We start from the raw sequence: 20,676 nt of genomic DNA on the forward strand, positions 1-20,676 counted from the left end.
AAGCAACCTAAGTGTCCAATGACAGATGAATGGATAAAGAAGATGTGGTATATGTACACAATGTAATACTATTCAGCCATAAAAAAGAATGAAATAATGCCATTTGCAGCCACATGGATGGACCTAGAGATTGCCACACTAAATGAAGTAAGTCAGAGAAAGATAAATATGATATTGCTTATATGTGGATTCTAAAAAATGGTACACCTGAACTTATTTACAAAACAGAGTCAAAGATACAGAAAACAAATTTATGGTTACCAGGAGGGTAGCAGGGGAGGGATAAATTGGGAGATTGGATTGACATATACATGCTATTGATATATATATAAAATAGAGAGCTAATAAGGACCTACCGTAGAGCAGAGGGAACTCTACTCAATACTCTGTAATGACCTACATGGGAAAAGAATCTAAAAAAGTGGATATATGTATAACTGACTGGCTTTGCTGTATACCTGAAACTAACACAACACTGTAAATCACCTATACTCCAAGAAAAAATTTTAAAATAAAAATAAAAAATTAAGAGTATATACCGCCTGGCTCCATTTCTATACTCCTTGAGAATGCAGTAATTGAACTGCTTTGTTACATACTTGTTATAAATGTAATCTCCCTCCCCTCGGTTTCTTTACTTCTGAAGGTAAGGTAGAATAATAAACATAACTTCTGAGGAAAAAAAATTATGCAGGTTAAGCCACCATGAAGACTTTACAACTCCTGGATGGTGTGCTTCAAATTCTAACTGTGTCTTAAGTTACTGTAGGGCACTGATAACTTGAGGTGCCTATCGTGCCATCCAAACCAAATGATAAACAAACATTCAATGCCTCTGCCTCAATTCCTGGTTTAACTATCATCCTCCTCCTCATTATTATTATCACTCATTTCCTCCTGTTAGTCCAATCATCTCTCTGCCCACCCATCCACCCATCCACCCATCCACCCATTCATTTCATGCTCTTGTTCACGCCGGGGCACCAGTTAGTAAGAGATTCCCCAGTACATCCTCCCAGCTCAGAATAAGAAATGAGGAAGGGGGCTTCCCTGGTGGCGCAGTGGTTGAGAGTCCGCCTGCCGATGCAGGGAACACGGGTTCGTGCCCTGGTCCGGGAGGGTCCCACGTGCCGCGGAGCGGCTGGGCCCATGAGCCATGGCCGCTGAGCCTGCATGTCCGGAGCCTGTGCTCCGCGGCGGGAAAGGCCACAGCAGCGAGAGGCCCACGTACCGCCAAAAAAAAAAAAAAAAAAAAAGAAAAAAAGAAATGAGGAAGGTTATAGTGGGGAAGCTTATGTGAGTAATAAAAGAACACTGATGCAGCTTGTGAGATGTTTCCTGGAAAGCCCTGACCATAGATCCATGGCTACCATAAGGAAGAGCCATGTGGTCACCGCCACCTGGGCATTAGCAGTCATGTCCCACCTCAGATGTCTCCTAGGGACGTCACCCCAAAGCCTCACCTCCCTCCTGAGTGGGCCAGCCCATGTCTCAGGGGGTCATGGCTCTGGGCCAGGTGACTCCCCTGCCCTGAGCAGCTGGGGCAAACCTTTCCCCTCCCTCCCAGGTATCTCCTGTTCATGAGCTTCTGGGGCCAGGAGCTATGCTGTTTGTACCCTGTGCTTTTTCTCACGTGTATGAAGAACACGAGAGAGCCATGGATACAGCTCATGTGGGGCCCTGGTGCCATTCTACACCAGAACACCACCCAACATGGAACACAGGTCCAACGGGAATCCTTCCAACTTCTGATCACATGCTCTTACTGAATTGCACTGTACACCCATTTGACATCTGACACAGCCTGTGCGTAGTCCCCTGCCAGTAAATCCAGTCAGCTGCATTATCACGTGATTATGTTTTCAGTGTAAAGAATAATTACACATCCATACTGCTGCCAAGATTCTTTCACTCAATCAACAAACATTTATTAACCATCTACTACATCCCAGTCTCGGTTCCAGGGATGTGGAGATGAGTCACTGGAGACCCTGACTCGAGCCCCTCGTAGACCAGGGGAAGAGAAAGGCACAGTTGCACTTCACTAAACCACAGGGTATCATGGAGCACAGAGAAGGCTGGGCCTAGTTCTACCTCAGGGGCAGCAAATTCGAAAAAAAGTGAAACCCACCAAGACATCATTGTCTCAGTTTAGTCCACTTTGGGGATAAGACTCTTGATTCATCCCCTTCTAATTCAGTCTTTCTGGATATTATTGGAAATGTCTAGCTAGGTTCAATTCAGAACTTTATGAAGAGAGCAAAAGGATTTATAAGACTGACACCTAAATTATGAACTCACACCTAAATTTTGAAGTGTTACAGCATATATCCGCATTAGAGGCCACAAGTGAGTCGTGAACACTGACTGTGGGTCGTGGCCGCCTTCTTTCTCATCAAGGAGGCGGTGACTCTCCTGCCCAGTGTGGCGGGGGCAGGGTCGAGTCCCATCATGTTCTCTGCAACACTCCCTGTCTCAGCTGCCAGTTCTGCTGATGCCACTACTTATGGAACTGTCTTTATCCACTGGTCTCCTTGGACCAGTGGGCTCTACTACATGCTGTCAATACAGCTTCATACCCCACACCGCAGCCCCAGTGCTGCTTGGTGCCACTGCCCCCTCTGCAGGATCAGGGGTCCTGGTGAAACTGCCATCCTCTGGGCTGTAGCTGCAGCCATGACAGAAGCATGGAATCTACTCTGCAGACAGATCCCCCACTGCACAGACACGAGGACAGTGACACAATGTCTGTGCACCCTGCGGAATCACAGGTCACAGTGTAACTGAGTCACTTCCTGATGTGTATCACATCTGCTACAGAGACTGGAAAGGGTATGGATAGTGGAAGAAATAATACCGAGAGAATATGTGGATGAAGCAAAACTGAAGTCTTGATAAGGTTGAGATAAAAACATAGTAGAGAAAAAAGAGCTATAGTTTGGATTGAAACTGGTTGCAAGGGACAGAAAACCCAAAAGAACATTGCCTTAAACAAGACTGAGGCTTATTTCTCTCCCAAGGAAACACAGGCAATGTAGGGCTGGGATGGGGCACCACAATCACAGGGAACCCGGGTTCCTTCCATAGTGTAGCTCTATCACCCTCAACATGCTAGCTTCTAACTCATGCTCCAAAATGGCTGCTCAAGTTCCTGTCATCAGAGCCTTATTCCACCCAGCTAGCAGGAAGAAGGAGTACAGAATGGACTGCCCCCTTCCTATGGGGACGGTTCTCAGAAGCTGCATCAATCACTTCTGCCTACATCCCATCGAAGTAGTACTTAGTCACAGTGCCACACCTAGTTGGAAGGGAGACTAGAAAACACAGGCATTCTTCTGAACAGCCTGTGCCCTTCTGTGGTAACTGAAGGCTTTCTAGCAGTCTCTGCAAAAGGCCAATCAAACAGTGAAGTTTAAGATCTCAGAGATGGAGCACTTCCAGGTACTAACACAATGATAAACATGACCCCAGGAGTAGGCAGCTGAAAGGCAGACGAAGTGAAGGCCGTGGACATACTGAAGTTGGGGACAGTGAGGCTGATTTACTGAGTGGATCCTTAACAGCGTAGAAGATGAAGCCAAATGGGTTGGCTGAAGGAGTCAGGGTGGAGAGGACGACCCCGAGGCCACGGGGATGAAATCCTGGCGGCAAGGCAGACCTCGAAACCATGTGACCACTGGTTTACGTTTATCCTAAAAATTACTTCATCTAGTTGTCTCACTGGACGCATATACACCTTAAGGAATCCGGGACCGTCTCTGCTACATCCCCTTTGATTTCCTGCAGTCCTAGAGGCATGGCACACAACACACAGTTGAGCCAATGAATCCCCAACACTTCGCTGGGGCCCAGTAGATAACCTAGTATGTCCTCTTTCCCACAACACTCTCACTGACTCAGCATTCGAAAAACAACAAACACTCCTTCTGTTTGGTGCAGCAATGTGGTAAACTGCCCAGCTTTACAGGATACCCATTTGTTCTTTGAAGACTGAAAATACTCTAAAGGAAAAGAAATAAAACAAAAAATAAGGAAGTTTTATGGGTGTTGTGTTGCTGTAATAGACTGAGAACAGGCCCAAGTATCTCAGTGCAGCACCTGTTATCAAAATAGCCAAACCAAAGGGGATTCACTTCCTATGTTCTTTACTAAATAACAGAACTGCTGATTTGGGAAGAGAAGAACAGAGCAACTTCTTTCTCCTTACTGTGAAGATGATAAGCAAACCTACTGGCTTCCGTATAAACTGTGCACTTAAAAGACAACCATCTAAGCAGCCTGGAGGTGGAGGGGCCATTTTCCACACCTGGCTGCGCCTGCTCCGCAGACCTGGCCCTGGACGGTGCCCCAGGCTAGGGCCTCCTGTGACTGGTTTCCCTCTTCCCCTCTCCGGCAGGTGGACACCTTCGCTCTCATGCCAACAGGCTTCATCTGTTCCGAGTTAGGGTTAGGAGACAAGCAGGTGAGGTTTGGACAGCTGAAACAGATCAGAACCCTGAAAGTGCCTCGTGCAAATTGAAACACAGATTCTACATTGAGTGGGGTTCAAGTCTAATCTGAGACTAAGACAAAGACTGAAAAAGAGCCTTTCATGGTCTAAGTGGTGCTGAAGACTGCCCTGGCAGTCTTCTCCCTAGAAACCCTTGATTAGGAATTAGGAAGGGCCTGTCCCCTCTTTTTTTTAAAGTGTGAGCATTCTAAGTGTATTTGTCAAGCTAATATCGGGAACAGGAAAGAAAATACTTCTTAAATTATCCTGTGCCTACACTCCAAAGCAGACTGTTTCTCTTTTTTTTTGAACGACAAAATAGAGATAATAACCAAGAATTATATAACAATATTCACGTAATCACTATTCAAAATGAATGGTTAACTTTGTTAACATTTACGTATTATACAAATTACAGCTGATTTTCGTTTTCCACAGTATTTATGTTCTACAAGCTTACTATGAACCCCTTAATTAGATAATACTGAACCACTGCTCTTAGGGGGAATACAGTTTTTCTAGGAGAAACACGGTTTTCCTAGGGGAAGTAGAGTTAGGTTCCTGGGAGCCCCTGGTGTATGTACTCATAAACAGAATGTGGTATGGTTCTGTTGGTTAATACATTTTTCCCTAAATGATATCACACTCTTTCAATGTTCTGCAACTTGCTTTACCCACTTAATTGTGTTTTCAAGAGCTATTTACATGGAAAAATAGCTCTAATTCATTCACTGAAACTTCAGTATAGTAATTCCAGCCTCAGCAATTAGATGATAGATACCAGTTGTCAAGAGTTTCAGGCACTTCCAATGAAAAGCTATTATTCATCCTTTTCTAGAAGAGTTGTCATATTATTCCTTTGTGTAAAACTCTCTTGAGCACATGACACAGCCTATAACCAATGCTCCTCAGTACATCAGGTCATGGTCAATCTGACCCCAGGACCATTCCTCTGACATCATCCCCCGTCAATAAACCCCATGCAATCAATGCTGTGATACACAACACTTTCACATCTTTGGCCCTTGCAAATACTAATAGCTTTGCCAGGTGGGTTAGTCCTTCTTTGTCTGGCAAACTCCTTGACAACCTTCAAAACCCAATTGAAATGTCATCTCCACAGGTAGATTTACTGTGAAGCCAATGAAGTTTAAGCTCCAGGCCTTGCATTTCCATAGGCCTCTACTGAGACCAAAGGAGAGATTCTAGCAATGTGTTCACATGGACATTTGTTGTTTAGGTAAAATTACAGGATTAAGATTTCTTTTGTTGAAGGGCCATCCAACTGTATAACCTTCAGACCCTTCTAAGCCTGGATCTTCTCTGATCACTACTTGTGAAGCTTTACAGGACCTCCCTAACATGAAGCCCTCTGGGGTCCCTAAGCACTTTATTCTCATGTCTAATCCCTCACACCTTATAGTATGGCTTACTAGCTCACCTCTGATTTAATAAGACAAACAAGGATTTCTGTTCATACGTTGGTCTCAACAGTAGGTATTCAAACATTTGTTAAATGTATGTTAATAATGGAAACATAAACAGAGGTTTGTGCATTTGCTAATTGTTCCACCATTCTCAGACTAGGCTACTTCCATCTTCAGATGGAGCCTTCCACGCTGGCTCACTGCACACCAGCCACGTGACAGCAGTAGGGGAAAGTGGGTTTCAAGAGTGTGGGGGGGGCTTCCCTGGTGGCACAGTGGTTGAGAGTCCTCCTGCCGATGCAGGGGACACAGGTTAGTGCCCCAGTTCGGGAGGATCCCACATGCCGCGGAGCGGCTGGGCCCGTGAGCCATGGCCTCTGGGGCTGCGTGTCCGGAGCCTGTGCTCCTCAGCGGGAGAGGCCACAACAGTGAGAGGCCCGCAAACGGCAAAAAAAAAAAAAAAAAAAAAAAAGAGTGTGGGGGAAGAGATGTGAAGACAAATCCCCAAAGGAATGGGAGTCAAATGGAAATGAGACAAAGTTTAAATAGGGAAGGAGATAATAATGTGAACCTATAATCTGGGAAGAGTTCCTGTTTTAGGTGGTGGGAGTGGTTTCATTTAAAAACAAAAGGAAAAATACATAGGACATAAGATGGGAGACATAAGGAAAACGGGCATTTAGTTACAACTGGGCAGGTTAAATTTGACACGGAGCTAACCCAGTGCCCTAGCACCTGCTGTTCGTTCTCTGGAGGGCCAGCCCCAGACAGCTCTCCCTCTGCCTCCAAGAACCAGCCTCACTGTCACTGCTCCGGAGCCATTTCTGGATGTTCCCATCCTACTGGCCCAGATCTCATTTCTCCCTCAGCTCTGTAACCACAACTATGAATATAAGTATCACTCTAAATAAGTGTTGCTTTACTTATCTTAAACATCTGAGGAATTACTGAACTGTGCATATATAAACTATTCTTTACATTTCATCTGATAACCTAAACTTTTCCACAATTAACCAGTTAAGAAAATTGTAGTGTTTTCTATCTCAAGTCATCCTTCTCTCCCATGTACCCAAGAGTGAGCTACATATGTTCTGGAAAAAATATGACACTGTTCTGCTGGTAACAGGCAAGGAGGCAGGTGAAAGCAAAAGACGGAAAACAAACACATTTGAGAGCATTTCCTATAGGAAAGAATGTCACATTTGAAAACAGATGCCCCTGTTGTTTCCTGGGTTTAAGCCTAAGTTACTTGCTCTGTAAAATTACAGTTGAAACCTCTGCTGCAGAGCAAGCAATCCCCTACCCTCCTATGTGGAGATGGGCTCAAATAGAATCTGAAATCATTCCAGATTTACACAGTGAGTGCCACAATCAGAATGTTACTGGGTTAGGGAATGGACGAATAATTTAGCTCACTAAAAGGTAACATTCAGAAAAGACCAGGCCTGCAAATTCCAGGAGGGAGTGACAGCCTGGAATAAGATGATCTCCTCCCTTCAATCAAAAATAAACTGACCCCAGAATCCAGACACCCCACTGTTTTGATAGGAGCACCGTTCAGATCTGAGAGCCAGAGAGGGGTCCGACCACCCCAACAGGGCGTACAGGAAGGTTATTTGATTTCAGTTCATCCAGCACTTTCTGGGCTCATACCAAGGTGGGAAAACCCTCACTGCCCTTGAGAGGCGTGTGGTTTGGTGGGGTCGACAAGGACACAGGGCTGTGACGAGGACGGGGGAAGCCCAGGGAGGCCCACTTGCCTAAGCTTGTGTTTGTGTGGGGTGCTGTGTGGTAGAAAATCGGGATCACCGGGTGGTATCTAAGAGAGCGTGGGTTCTGAGACAGTGACTGTTGGGCGCTCCAGCAGCAAACCTGGGGATCAGGGCCAGAATCTCCCAAGGACAGCCGTGCTCTTACATCCCATGGTGCCTACACGTGTGGTGCTTCTCTGCCCAGGATGTGCTTACCCCCTTCATCCTCCTGGAAACTGCTGCTCTGCCATGAGGTGAGACGCTGGCACTGACACGGCCCCATGGGTCCCGGTGCTGGTGGGTCCCCGTGCTGGCTCGTTTCCAGCATTATCATCACACCAGCAGCGAACACATCCTGCTGTGACTGCCACTCGCCCGATGCACTGGACACTCAGCGACCAGAGAGCAAAGACCATGTTTTCTCTCCTCTGCATGTGCACAGCCTGGCAAGCAAGGCTCTCAGCAAGTGTTTGTTAAAATGAGTGAGGCAGAGCTCCCCTCTGCTCAGGCAGAGAACTCGGCTTCCACCACCACACCAGGAAAAGGCCAGACACTCTAAAATATTACAGCTTGGGCTTCCCTGGTGGCGCAGTGGTTGAGAGTCCGCCTGCCGACGCAGGGGACACAGGTTCGTGCCCCGGTCCGGGAAGATCCCACATGCCACGGAGTGGCTGGGCCCGTGAGCCATGGCCGCTGAGCCTGCGCGTCCAGAGCCTATGCTCCGCAACAGGAGAGGCCACAACAGTGAGAGGCCCGCGTACCGCAAAAAAAATAAATAAATAAAAATAAAATATTATAGCTTTTCTTGAGCCCATCAGAGAGGTGAACATAATTCCAGAGTGACAAGTCCCCTGAGGAAAGACAGGACACGCTGCTGACTCACCTCTGGCGGAGGGAGGCACGGCTGCCACAGAAATCGGGGGGAGGAAAACAGCTAAAATGGGAACAAATTCTTAAGTGTGGCCTCAGCATGACAATTTACAGTAACCAGATGCCCGGGCACAAGGATGGTGGTCTGCGCTTGCAAACAAGCTCTTTTCCATGGCCTCTATCGGCATCACTCAAAGATGGGGGCCGAGCAGGAGAAGGAAGGACCAGAGGAACTGAGAGCCCCCACGTCCCCGCACAAGCCTAACACAGGGTATGAAACCGCAACAGTCTTGGAGAGAGGCCCCCGCGAGGTGGGCGCAGAGGCACCCAGGAAACCCCCGACACCATGGACCCCACGGGTGGCGCAAGCACCAGCAGCCCAGCGCTGGAGGGCAGGACAATGCAGCACCCAGGGAACCACAAACCCAAAGCCGATCTGTGCCGACATCACAGGCTGACCACCCTCACCCACTGCCTGGCCAGCGCAGCCCCACCTCCAGTCCCTCTGCAGCTCTCAGAGCCCCTCTCCCCTCCCTGGCATTCTGCCTCAGAAATTCTACCTGCCTTCACCTCCCCTCTCCTCTGACTCCTCAACTCAGGGAGACCACTAGGCCCTGTCTGGGCCCCCCTTCCTGTGCTGCAGCTTGGAGACCCTCCAGGTGGTCAGCGGAAGCCATTGTGGGCTCACCTCACTCGTCTCCCCTCATTCAGGGCTGACTTTTCTGTGCTGCTTCTTGTCCCATGTCAAAACCACTGTCTCCTAGAGTTTGTCCAGGTGTGTAGTGTTTTATGGCTCTGATAAATCTGGTGCCAGTTACACCATCTTGGACAGAAGCCGAAGTTCACTTGACTTTTGACAAAGGTGCCAAAGCAACACAACGAAGAAAGGAAAGCCTTTTCAACAAATGGTGTAGAAATAACCGATACGCAGAAAAAATAAACCTCAAAATCTACCTCCCAATATACAGAAAATGTTAATAAAGCTTTTTGGGGAAAACATACATCTTTATGCCTTAAAAATAGGGAAACACTTCTTAGGCAGTACACAGAAAATAGTGACCATACAAGAAAAAAAAAAGATAAATTAGACTTCATCAAAATTAAAAACTTTTGATCAAGTGACTGTTAAGAAAATGAATAGGCAAGCCATAGATGTAGATAAAACAGAAAACTCAAGACTAGAATCTAGGATAAATAAGGAAATCCTGTAATTCGATAATAAAAAGACACCCAATTAAAATGGTCAAAGAATTGATCAGATACTTTAGGTATACAAATGGCCAATAAGCACATGGGAAATTGCTCAATACCACTAGTTGTCAGGGAGATGCAAGTAATTAAAACCACAAGAGATACCACTACACAGGCACCAGGATGGCTAAAATTAAAATCACTAACACCAAACGTTGGGGAGGAAGTGAAGCAACTAGACCTCATGTACTGTTGGAGGGTGTAGAGTGGTAGCTGGTAGTTTCTTGTAAGGCTAAACACATACCTACCCTATAGCCCAGCAATTCCATTCTAGGCGTTTATCCAAATGAAATGAAACATCTGTCCACAAAAGACCTATGAAAGATCACTCATATTTATAACATCCCAAACTGGAAACTCCCAGGTGTCCTCATATTTATAACATCCCAAACTGGAAACTCCCAGGTGTTGGCAACAGGGAGATGTATACACAAATTGCAGTGTGTTCATACAGTGTGACAGTTCTCAGCAAGAAACAAATTAGTGATACACAAAACCACATGGATGACTCTCAAAAACATCATGCTGTGTGAACGAAGCCAGACCAAAAAGAGCATGTGTTACTGTATGTACTGTATGATTCCATTTATTTGAAATTCTAGAATAAGCAAAACTACTGTATGAAAAGTATCTATCCGGAAAAAAAAAAAGAAAACTCTACGATACAAAAAATATCAGATCAGTGGTGCCTTTGGGGAGGGAGGAGCTGGTAATCATGGGAAAGTGTGTGAGGGGACTTTCTAGGGATGTGAACGTCCTGACCTTGACAGGTCGGAGTTTGGGTTACACTGATTTAGGCAGTTATCAAAACTCAAAAAACAACCATCTCAAAAGAAAAAACAAATGCATCCAAAAACGTACAAGTATTGATAGATGGAAAGAGGGATGATAAATAGATAAATATGTGAAAAAACAAGGGTGGTAAAATATTAATAGCAAAGTCTAGGTGGATGGTGGATGGGTGGTCATCTGAAGTTCCTTCAACTTTTCTTCATGTCTGCACATTTCATAATGTTAAGTTGATGTGGAAATTGACAGGCAAGATGCTAGTCTCAGCTAGGCCAGGATACTAGGGCAGAGACTCCAGCACCTGGTTATAGGACAGGACCGGTCAAATAAACACAGGGGATAACAGCAACAGCAGCCATCATTTATCAGATACTCACTGTGTGAGGCCCTGAACCCAGCACTTCTCAAAAGTCCGCTCATGTAAGCCTCCCAACAAACTCATCTGACAGCCAAGACGCTAAAGCTTAGAGGATTTCTGTAACTCATCCGAAGTCCAACCCCACAGCTCGTAAAGAGCTGAGACATGGCTGGAGCCCTGCCTGTCAGGTCCCAGAGCTCGCCCACCACACAGTCCACCTGCCACCTGCAGAGGGAAGATGAGTGCCTGCTTACTGAAACCAGCGTTCAAGGTCAGAGCGGGGCTGACAGCGAAGATGACATGGGGAGCCATCGAGAGTGCTTTAACTTTCTTCCAGTTGGGCAAACGATGGACTCTGGAGCTTAGGACCAGGCTGACGGCCTGATGGCCTGCAGGGTAAGCTCTACTGAGGGCAGGGACCATCTCTCTCTCTCATTTCTGCTGTCACCCCACAGGCACAGTGCATGGCAAACACACTTACTGAATGGATGAATACATACATTGAATACATAAACAGGAATGCAGGCAGACATTATAAATTCACAAGCAGACATGTGACCACGTGAATGGGAAAAATCATCTTTCTAGGTCAATCTCATTTCTCAACAAAACTGCACCTCTGAGATTCCCCCCAAAGAATGTAACTTCTTTTGAGTGACTTATTCTTGGAAAGATTCTTCTCTTGCTGACACTGGAGGTAGTTTTCACACATTCTAACACAGACCAGGAAATCTGTAAGAGTTCTGAAACAGTCCCGCAATTTTGACTTTTGTAATATCTTTAGAGATGGTTTAGGTTAGCAACTTACCAAATGTAGGAGGTAAGACTCTTTTTTTTCTTTTTTTTAATTTACTTTTGGCTGCGTTGGGTCTTCATTGCTGCACATGGGCTTTCTCTAGTTGCGGCGAGCGGGCGCTACTCTTTGTTGTGGTGCACAGGCTTCTCATCATGGTGGCTCCTCTTGTTGTGGAGCATGGGCTCTAGGCACGTGGGCTTCAGTAGTTGTGGCACGTGGGCTCAGTAGCTGTGGCTCATGGGCTCAGTAACTGTGGCTCGTGGGCTCTAGAGCGCAGGCTTGGTAGTTGTGGTGCACGGGCTTAGTTGCTCCATAGCATGTGGTATCTTCCCGGACCAGGGCTCGAACCCGTGTCCCCTGCATTGACAGGTGGATTCTTAACCACTGCGCCACCAGGGAAGCCCAAGGTAAGAGTCTTGTAATCACTTTTCTCCCTCTTTCCTGGGGAGGTTCTAACCCAACAGGAGTAACATGAATGAGGACCCCAGAGCTCTCTGCTTGCTCTACCCACAATCCCCAAGGACAGAGCTGCTGAGGGAGCCTCCAAGGGCAGGGAGGTCGGGGTCCAGATCCTGGGCATCCAGTGAAGCCTGGTCTGCCTGAGCCAATCTGGGGACAGTGGTGTTTGATGGGCTGGGTCATGGAAAAGAATACCTCCCCTAAAGATAAACTCAAAGTAAATTTAGTCCATTCCCATTTTCTTCACCCAATGCTCCCAAGCCACTCTTTGAAGGAGATGGGAGCCTATTTGCTTCTTGGTACAAGAGGAATGGGCTGCTCATGGCATTTAACTAAGAGCCTCGTGGGCTCCACAGATGCTCGTATGGGCCTGGATTTTGTCAGTGGCTGCTGGTGTTAATGTGGCTGTAGAACCCCATCTCAGGGCTTCTCCCCTAGTCCTTACGACATGGCATTGTTTTATCCACATGGTGCAAATGACAAACTAAGACTGCAATCAATGGACTATTCCATGAAAGTCATGCAGCTGGTTCCAGGAAGAGCACAATGATGCTGCAGGCTGAGCCCCTTGCCCAGGCAAGATGTCCTGCCCTCAGTGAGCTCCTTTCTCTGCCGTACATGGGTTTGTTTTACCCAATCTAGTCACTAAAGCACACCTGCTAAAGCTCATCAGAGGACAGCCTGGGAGTGTGTACTCAGCATTGTGGGTTGTTGCTATTTAGTTCGTGACTTATTTAGGAACCATCAGGCACTCCCCGAGACTTGATGTCAGATTTGGGGTCAATGACCTATCTCCAGAATATTCCCTGTGAGTCTGGGTGGGAAAGAAAATGTAGATCCCTACACGCTCACTGTGTGCCTAGTGTGTTCAGAGCAGTCCAGTCTTCTCCCTTTCCGTCTTTTCTCCATCACTCACGGGGAGGTAATGCAAGAGTCCCAGTGAGGCTGACCACCCTGTGAAGGAAGGAGAAGGGAGCTGGTCTCTGGGTGGAGCAGACCTATCTTTTCCTTGCCCTTGCTTTCTCATTAACAAGTCAAGACCATGGTGCTGGCCAACTGGGGATCCAAAGCAGAAGAATTCACAGAGGAGAGAGTTGCTTTAAAAAAAAAAAAGAAAAAAAAACTGGAATTATCTTGACAAAGTTTGGCAAAGCATATGGAGAGCTGGCCTAAAATGGCAGCCAGGAAGGGAGAGAAAGGGACCATAACCTTTTAAAAGCCTCAATAATTGGCAAGTCTTCAATTTCTAATGCAGGGGGATGATAAATTATTCAAGTGAAATAATCCTGGCTTCCACTCACCGTGGTACAGGAATATTGATTCTCCCATTACTAACCCACAGAGGCTTTCACTGTAAGAAGCCAGTGAAATGGAGGGGCACAGCATTGCTGCTTCGGATCTTTTATCCCTTTCCTTACCCTGGATTTTGTTTGCTTTTCCCCAGGCTCCAGAAATGAACCATTCTTCCAGTCACTTCAGAAGACACCGTGAAGATCCATTATCTACACATATTCCACTATTGTGCTCAGGATTTTAGGTAACGAAGGACTAATTCAGAGCCCCCTGTCCCCACACAAGACCATGATTCCATTATCTGACATGTAGACCAGTGCTTTTTAAACTTCGATGTGCATGAGAATTACCTGGGGATCTTATTAAAATGCAGAGTCTGACTCACTAGGTATGACTGACTGGAGAGTGGGCCTTTCTAATAAGCCCCCAGGCGGTACCTGTGCTGCTGGTCATGGATCACTCTTTGGGTAGCAAGACACTAGATGGCCATAAAAACCGAGCATAGCAACCCCCCCTCCCCAAGTCTAACCTGCACATCACACCAATGTCACATCCCTGCTCAAAACCCCTCAGTTGGAAATGCAGATGGCCAACAGGCACGTGAAAAGATGCTCAACATCGCTAATCAGGGAAATGCAAATCAAAACCACAACGAGATACCACCTCATACCTGTCAGGATAGGTATAATCAAAAAGTCCACAAATAACAAATGTTGGCGAGGATGTAGAGAAAAGGGAACCCTCATATACTGTTGGCAGGAATGTAAATTGGTGCAGCCACGTGGAAAACAGTATGAAGGTTTCTCAGAAAGCTATAAGAACTACCATATGACCCAGCAATTCCATTTCTGCATATATATCGGGAAAAAACTCAAAAACACTAATTTGAAAAGATACATGCACCCCAATGTTCACAGCAGCATTATTTACAATAACCAAGACATGGAAACAACCTAAGTGTTTATCAACAGATAAATGGATAAAGATCACACACACACAGGAATACTACTCGGCCATAAAAAACAACAAAATTTTCCCATTTGCAGCAACATGGATGGACTTGGAGAGCATTATGCTAAGTGAAATAAGTCAGAGAAAGACAAACACTGTATGGTATCACCCATATGTAGACTAAAAAATACAACAAGCTAGTGAATAAATCAGAAAAAAAGCAGACTCACAAATATAGAGAACAGACTAGTGGTTACGGTAGGGGCAGGCAATATAGGGGTAGGGGAGTGGGAGGTACAAACTACTGGGTGTAAGACAGGCTCAAGGATGTACTGTACTACACAGGGAATATGGCCAATATTTTGTAATAACTATAAATGGAAAAAAATTTATACAATTTAAAAATTATATAAACAAAAAAATAAATCTGCAGTGCAAAAATAAAAACCCCTCAGTTGCCTACTAATAAAATTCATACTCTTGCCTGACATTTAAGACCTTGTACAAGTAGATCCTACCTACTTCTCTGCTTCCTAATCTTTTCCATTGCTCCTGTCTCATGATCTACATCTCAACCAAATGGAACTATTTGCGGCTTCCTAGACAGTCCCTCACTCTGCCTTTATTCTGCTGCTTTTTCTACCCAGAATGTTCTTGCCCAACTCCTTCCCAAATCCTTCCAAGTCCAGCTCAAATGCTGCCTCCTCTATGAAGCCCACCATGGTTCTTCCAGCCAGAAGTCATCCTCCTTCCTCTGACTTCCCATATGTCACTTTGTACCTACCTCTCTTAGGGATAATATTACCAGCTATCTTTCTTTTTATAATAAGAACCACAAGGGAGTCCAGCTACAACATTGGTTCCAGCTGGGGAAATGTCTGTGGGGCTCACCACAAGCAGTACAGGCCCAGGTGAGTGCCCCAGGCATTCTTTTTTTTTTTTTTTTTTTTGGCCACGCTGAGCAGCTGGCGGGATCTTAGTTCCCAGGCAAGGATCAAACCCATGTTCCCTGCAGTGGAAATGCAGGGTCTTCACCACTGGACCACCAGGGAAGTCCCGGCTATCTTGTATAATGACTTGTGGGCACCATGTCTTTTATCTTATCTATACAATTGTTTACTCTCTACTTCCTTAAGGCAGGTTCTTGTTTGATTTATGCTTGTAGCTTATAGACACCTAGCATGATGCTCTGTATAACTGGACATGACTGTGTCTGTATTTATTAATTTTATTGGCTTATAATTTACATCAGTAAAATGCATTGATTTTAAGTGCACCGTTCATTCAATTTTACACTCAGGTAACCACCATCCAACAGAGACAGAGAACACTGCCATCAACCCAGAATATTCCCTAGTTCGCTTTCCAGCCAATCGCTACCAACAACCAATCCCTAGCCAGAATGTAACTGCTCACATTTCTACCAGCCTAGATCTGTTTTGTCTCTTCTTGAACTTCATCATAAATGGAATCACACCACATGTACTCTTCTGCCTACCTTCTTTCATTCAACGTAATGTTTTTGAGATTCGCCCATGTTGCCACATGTTAGAAATAGCCTCTTAAAGAACCCACTGATGGTGGGAAGGAAGCCCTGCTTTACTGGACTTCACACCAGCCCCGGGCTTCCCCGAGTCAATGGCATTTGGACTTCCTGGGCTTTGCTTCTTGCCTGCTATCAGGTTGTTCACAAATCAAGGAACTCCCTTGAAGCCCTGTCGCTCTTGCTTGCTGGCACTTCTGCCTCCTCCACATCGCCTCTGTGCCTTCCAGCCACCTTCAGCAAGCAGACAGCTCCTGACTGTTTTCCCCACCACCCGCCCCTGTCCAGCTCCAAGGTTCTATGCTCCCATGCAGGGCCCCCATCTGTCAGGAGGAGATGTCATCTCCACTGTTTCTTTGCAAATCTCAGCTAGAGTCACCTGTCCAGGGGCCTCTGGGTCCACGTCCTGCTACGGTTCATGTCCACATTGCCAAGAGGCAAGTGTGACTGGAGCCACACAAGAGGGAGAGGCTGCTGGCTCTGCAGCGCTCTGTGCCGGCTACATCGTAGGGGTTCTCAGGTGATCTCCCCTGATGATGATGGGCCGGCTCCCACCGGCCAATGCTCGTGATGCAGGGACGGTGGCTTCCTGGCTGGCAGAGTCACTCCGTCTGGTTCTCAGTGTACATTTGGGTGGACAAGCCCAGGTGCTGCCCCCTCCCATCACAAGGCCCTCAAAGGGCTTATGCTCATGCCTGTATCAACTCTGCCACAGTCTATGTCAGAACCGCCACTTCAGGGTGAGAACGAGGCCCTGCCTGGACAAGTCCTAAATCGCCACTCCAGAAAAGGAGATCCAGCCTGCACCCCAGACACTGTGACATCTGGCTAAAATGTGACAGAAGGAGTAGGTATCACCCCAGGGAATTATCTTAACTGGGAAGAACAAGGAAAGGACTCCAGAAGGTCAACTGTGTCACTCGAACTTTTAAAACTGTGCTAAAGTACACCATCTTCATCAGCTGGGGCACCATAACAAATACACCACAGACGGCAGGGCTTAAACCAGTCACTTACTTCTCACAGTTCTCGGGGCTGGACGTCCAGGATCAAGTCCAGCAGATCCACTGCCCGACGAGCTCTCGGCCTCATCTTCCTGCTGAGCCCTCACCTGGTGAAAAGCAGAGACAAGCAGCTAGTTCTCTCTCCGCTATTCTTATCAGGGCACGAATCCAATCAGGAGGGCCTTGCTCTCATGACTTAGTAACCTCCCCAAGGCCCCACCTCCTAATACCATCTCATTATCTCATTAGGGATTAGGGTTTCAACATGTGAATGGGGGGGGGGCCTATAACACACACATAACATGAAAATTTAACAGTTCAGTGGCATTTCGCGCTTTCTGAGATGTCATTTGCTGAAGGCTCTTCTAGGACACGTGTAACTAATTGTGCAGAGCACTCCCTTAATCTTGCAGACCTGTGAAGTTAGTAGTATTATCCCTGTCTCAAGGAACCAAGGCCCAGAGAGGGTGGTGGTTGCACAGGGCATATGCAGATCTTGGGTATAAACCCCGTCTGCCTGCTCCAGGCTGGTCGCCTGCCGCTCTGTCACCCTGCCTTTCTGTCTGGCTCCTTAAAGGTGATTTCAATGTCTCTGATCTCATATATCCCATCAAAGTGCTTACCATGCTGACCACAAAATCCTTCCATCTAGTCACAGCACTTACGGAAAGGGAGCCGGGAAGGAGAGGACGGCTTTCCCTCTCCCTGTCAAGCTGTGGTCCCCACCCATCTGCACTGGCCTGTTGTGTGACTTGAGATTTGCAGAATATCAACGAGGCGTATGAAAAATATTTTCCATTCCAGGGTTGTGACCTACCTTGAATTCCTCCCAACAGTCCTCGCAGCTAGAGTTTTGTTAAAGCAGAAGCATTTTAAGAAAAGGGAAGACATCTGGAACCATTATCTCCTATTAACACTGCAGCCATTTTGAGTTATGAATTACGAGGTCCAGCGCCAAGCCTGCTGGGATGGCCCCGGGGCCAATTATTTCAGAAAGAGGAGAAAAATGAGGGGAAGAACTGTAGCTTAGGATTCCACCCAAGAGCCCAGGGCCAAATGAGGCCCTGTAGTGAATCGTGGCTTCATGGATGCACCGTGAGGGGAGAGGAAAAAAGGCTGAAAGCAGCAGAGATGAGATTTACTTACTGGAGCATTTTGCTGGGCACCTGTGTGGTGGGGCGTCAGAAGACGAGCTTTGAAATCAGGCAGGACAGGGTTGTCTGGACACCGGCTGGGTGCCCGGGGCAAGGTGCTGGAGCTTTCTGGAGCTCTGCTCCCACTGACCACGAACTGGGGACTTCAATGCCTTCCCTCCACGGGTGGTGGAGGTGAGCCACTGTGCATCACGCACAGGGATGGCGCGGGGAGGTGATTAGGCAATGGCCCCTCATGAGCTGCGTGGTGACCCCACCGGGAAGTCTGGGCGCTGGGGACGGGCGAGGACCACAGGTGTCCGCCTCCGCTCCCGCCGCTGAGAGGGAGCCTCTGCTGTGGCTGGCTTCCCCACCAGCCCTGGAGGCGGCCTAACCTGGGATGGAAGGCCCAGCCTCTCGGCAGAAAGAGCCGTGACCACGCACCTGTAAACTATTGCTATGATTTGGCCTGTCGGGTTTGGCTTCTGACCGTGAACCGGTGGTGAGAGGCCCTCGGCGTTCGCGGAGGAATGAGCCGGTCAGCCCGGAACCTCAGGCCGCGGCGGCACTGGGAAGGGCCAACTTCCCCGGGGGCAGAGTCCCCCTGAGGAGCCAGCTGTGACCTTTCACTAGCGGACACATGAGCCAAACCAAGAGCAAAGGGAAACAGAATCCAGAAGAGGTGGCTTCAGGGTCCGCGGCGGCCACTCATGTTGTCACTGGCAAATCCCATTAACAACTCACGAGAAATAAAAATAGAACCTGGGTAAAAAAACAAAGTCTAACCTTGTTTCGTCTGCGCTGAGTCTAGCTCCCAGGGCACGGCGTGCAGGCGCCTCGAAAACCGCCAACACCTCAGACCAGGGTTCTTGATGCAAAACCGCGGCGCCGGCAGCTCGGCTCAGGGCCGTGTGTAGCAGGTCCGCCCACCACACCCAGTTTAAGATGGCGGGCGGGCCGCGTGCAGAGACGCTGCGCCCTGCTCTGTGATCAGGGGCGTGAGCAGCAGCTGCGCCTGCAGACGGCCCCGCCCCTCCCCGCCCCTCCCCGAGGACGGGACCCCTGCAGAGCAGCCTCGCCCACCGCCTGACTCAAGATCACGTGCTCCAGAGCCTCCTTCCATTGGCGCCAGTGACACCGGCAGCAGGACCCTTGTTGGGGCCGGACTAGGAAGCTGGGTAACAAGATCTCAGATGGAATTTCAGAAGTGATGTGGAAAGTTTTCTTCCTCACTCAGGAGGGACCATAATGTCCCAGAGAGGAGCCCAGCCCCGAGAATCCAAGCAGCAATGGGACCAATGTGGGAAAGTCCAAAAGTCTGGGAACCCTCCAGGGTGGGCTCTCTGGAGAAGGAGGGAGGTAGGAGAAGCGCCTGGCACAGCGGGTGGGGCAGCCCCCTTCAGTTGTGAACCTGAGCTCCACAACCCGGCAGTCCAAGCCGAGAAATTAATCTGAAGGCAAACCAATTCTCAACAGACAACAATCCAAGAACCAAAGAGTTCCAGCCATCCAGAAGCCAAATCACAAGGAGCAGTTAATCCAGGAGTGGAGCCAAGGCCAAAGCCACACCGAGGTCGGAAGGGCAAGGTATCCCCAAAGCGGAGCAGGACAAATGTAGACCAGGAGCGATTCTCAAATCCACAAGCCAGGGGCCCACACCTGTGGCTCATAGTGGAGACACACTAGATGCCTTTTAGCTGGCACAATTAAACCTCTTTCATCTGCAGAGTGAGAGAAAACCACATTCTGGTGCGGCCAGCACACCTGCTACCCCACAGGCAGGTGCCTTGGGACGAGCAGTGAGTGGGAGCAAGGGCTCTGCTGTTCCTGCGGGCAACCTCTGCATCTGGGCAGCGCACCTTGTGAGCATCTTGCCATCTGGAAGTGATTTTGTTGATCTCGATCCATACTTTTTATTAAAAAATGGCTCCTAAATGCAGGCCAACCACTGCATCTGATGCTCAGTACTCCCCCCACCTCCCCCACTCCAAGCAGTCAGTTCCAACACAGGAGGGGAAACCAGCTCTGTCTCACTGAGAGGTGTCATTCATTGTAACTTGAGGTGATATAAGGATTTTCAAGGCTAATGTTAACTGTGTAAATTTTACCATATGGGCTGACCGGACAACCTAATGTCCACTCTACGTTGGGCTCCTATGAATGCCGGGAGAGGGTGGCAGATCCCAAAGGTAAAAAACACAGTCAGACTTGCAACAGGGACATTTAAATCTACCTAGAGCTACATGGAATCCGTAGGGTTTAGGGGAACAAAATCTACCGAAGTCAAAGCAGAATGGGTACTACCCTTCAGTGACAGAAGGACAGTCTTTTCAACAAACGGTGTTGAGAAAACTAGATATTCACATGCAAAAGAATGAAGTTGGACCCTTACATTATACCCTATATATAAAATAACCCAAAATGGATCAAAGACTTAAACCTAAGAACTAAAAATATTAAACTTTTAGAAGAAAGCCTAGGAGAGAGCTTATTACATAGGATTTGGCAATGATTTCTGATATGACACCAAAAGCACTGGCAACAAAAGAAATAATAGGAAAA

This window comes from Phocoena phocoena, chromosome 13 (assembly GCF_963924675.1).
Source record: "Phocoena phocoena chromosome 13, mPhoPho1.1, whole genome shotgun sequence".
Lineage (NCBI taxonomy): Eukaryota > Metazoa > Chordata > Mammalia > Artiodactyla > Phocoenidae > Phocoena > Phocoena phocoena.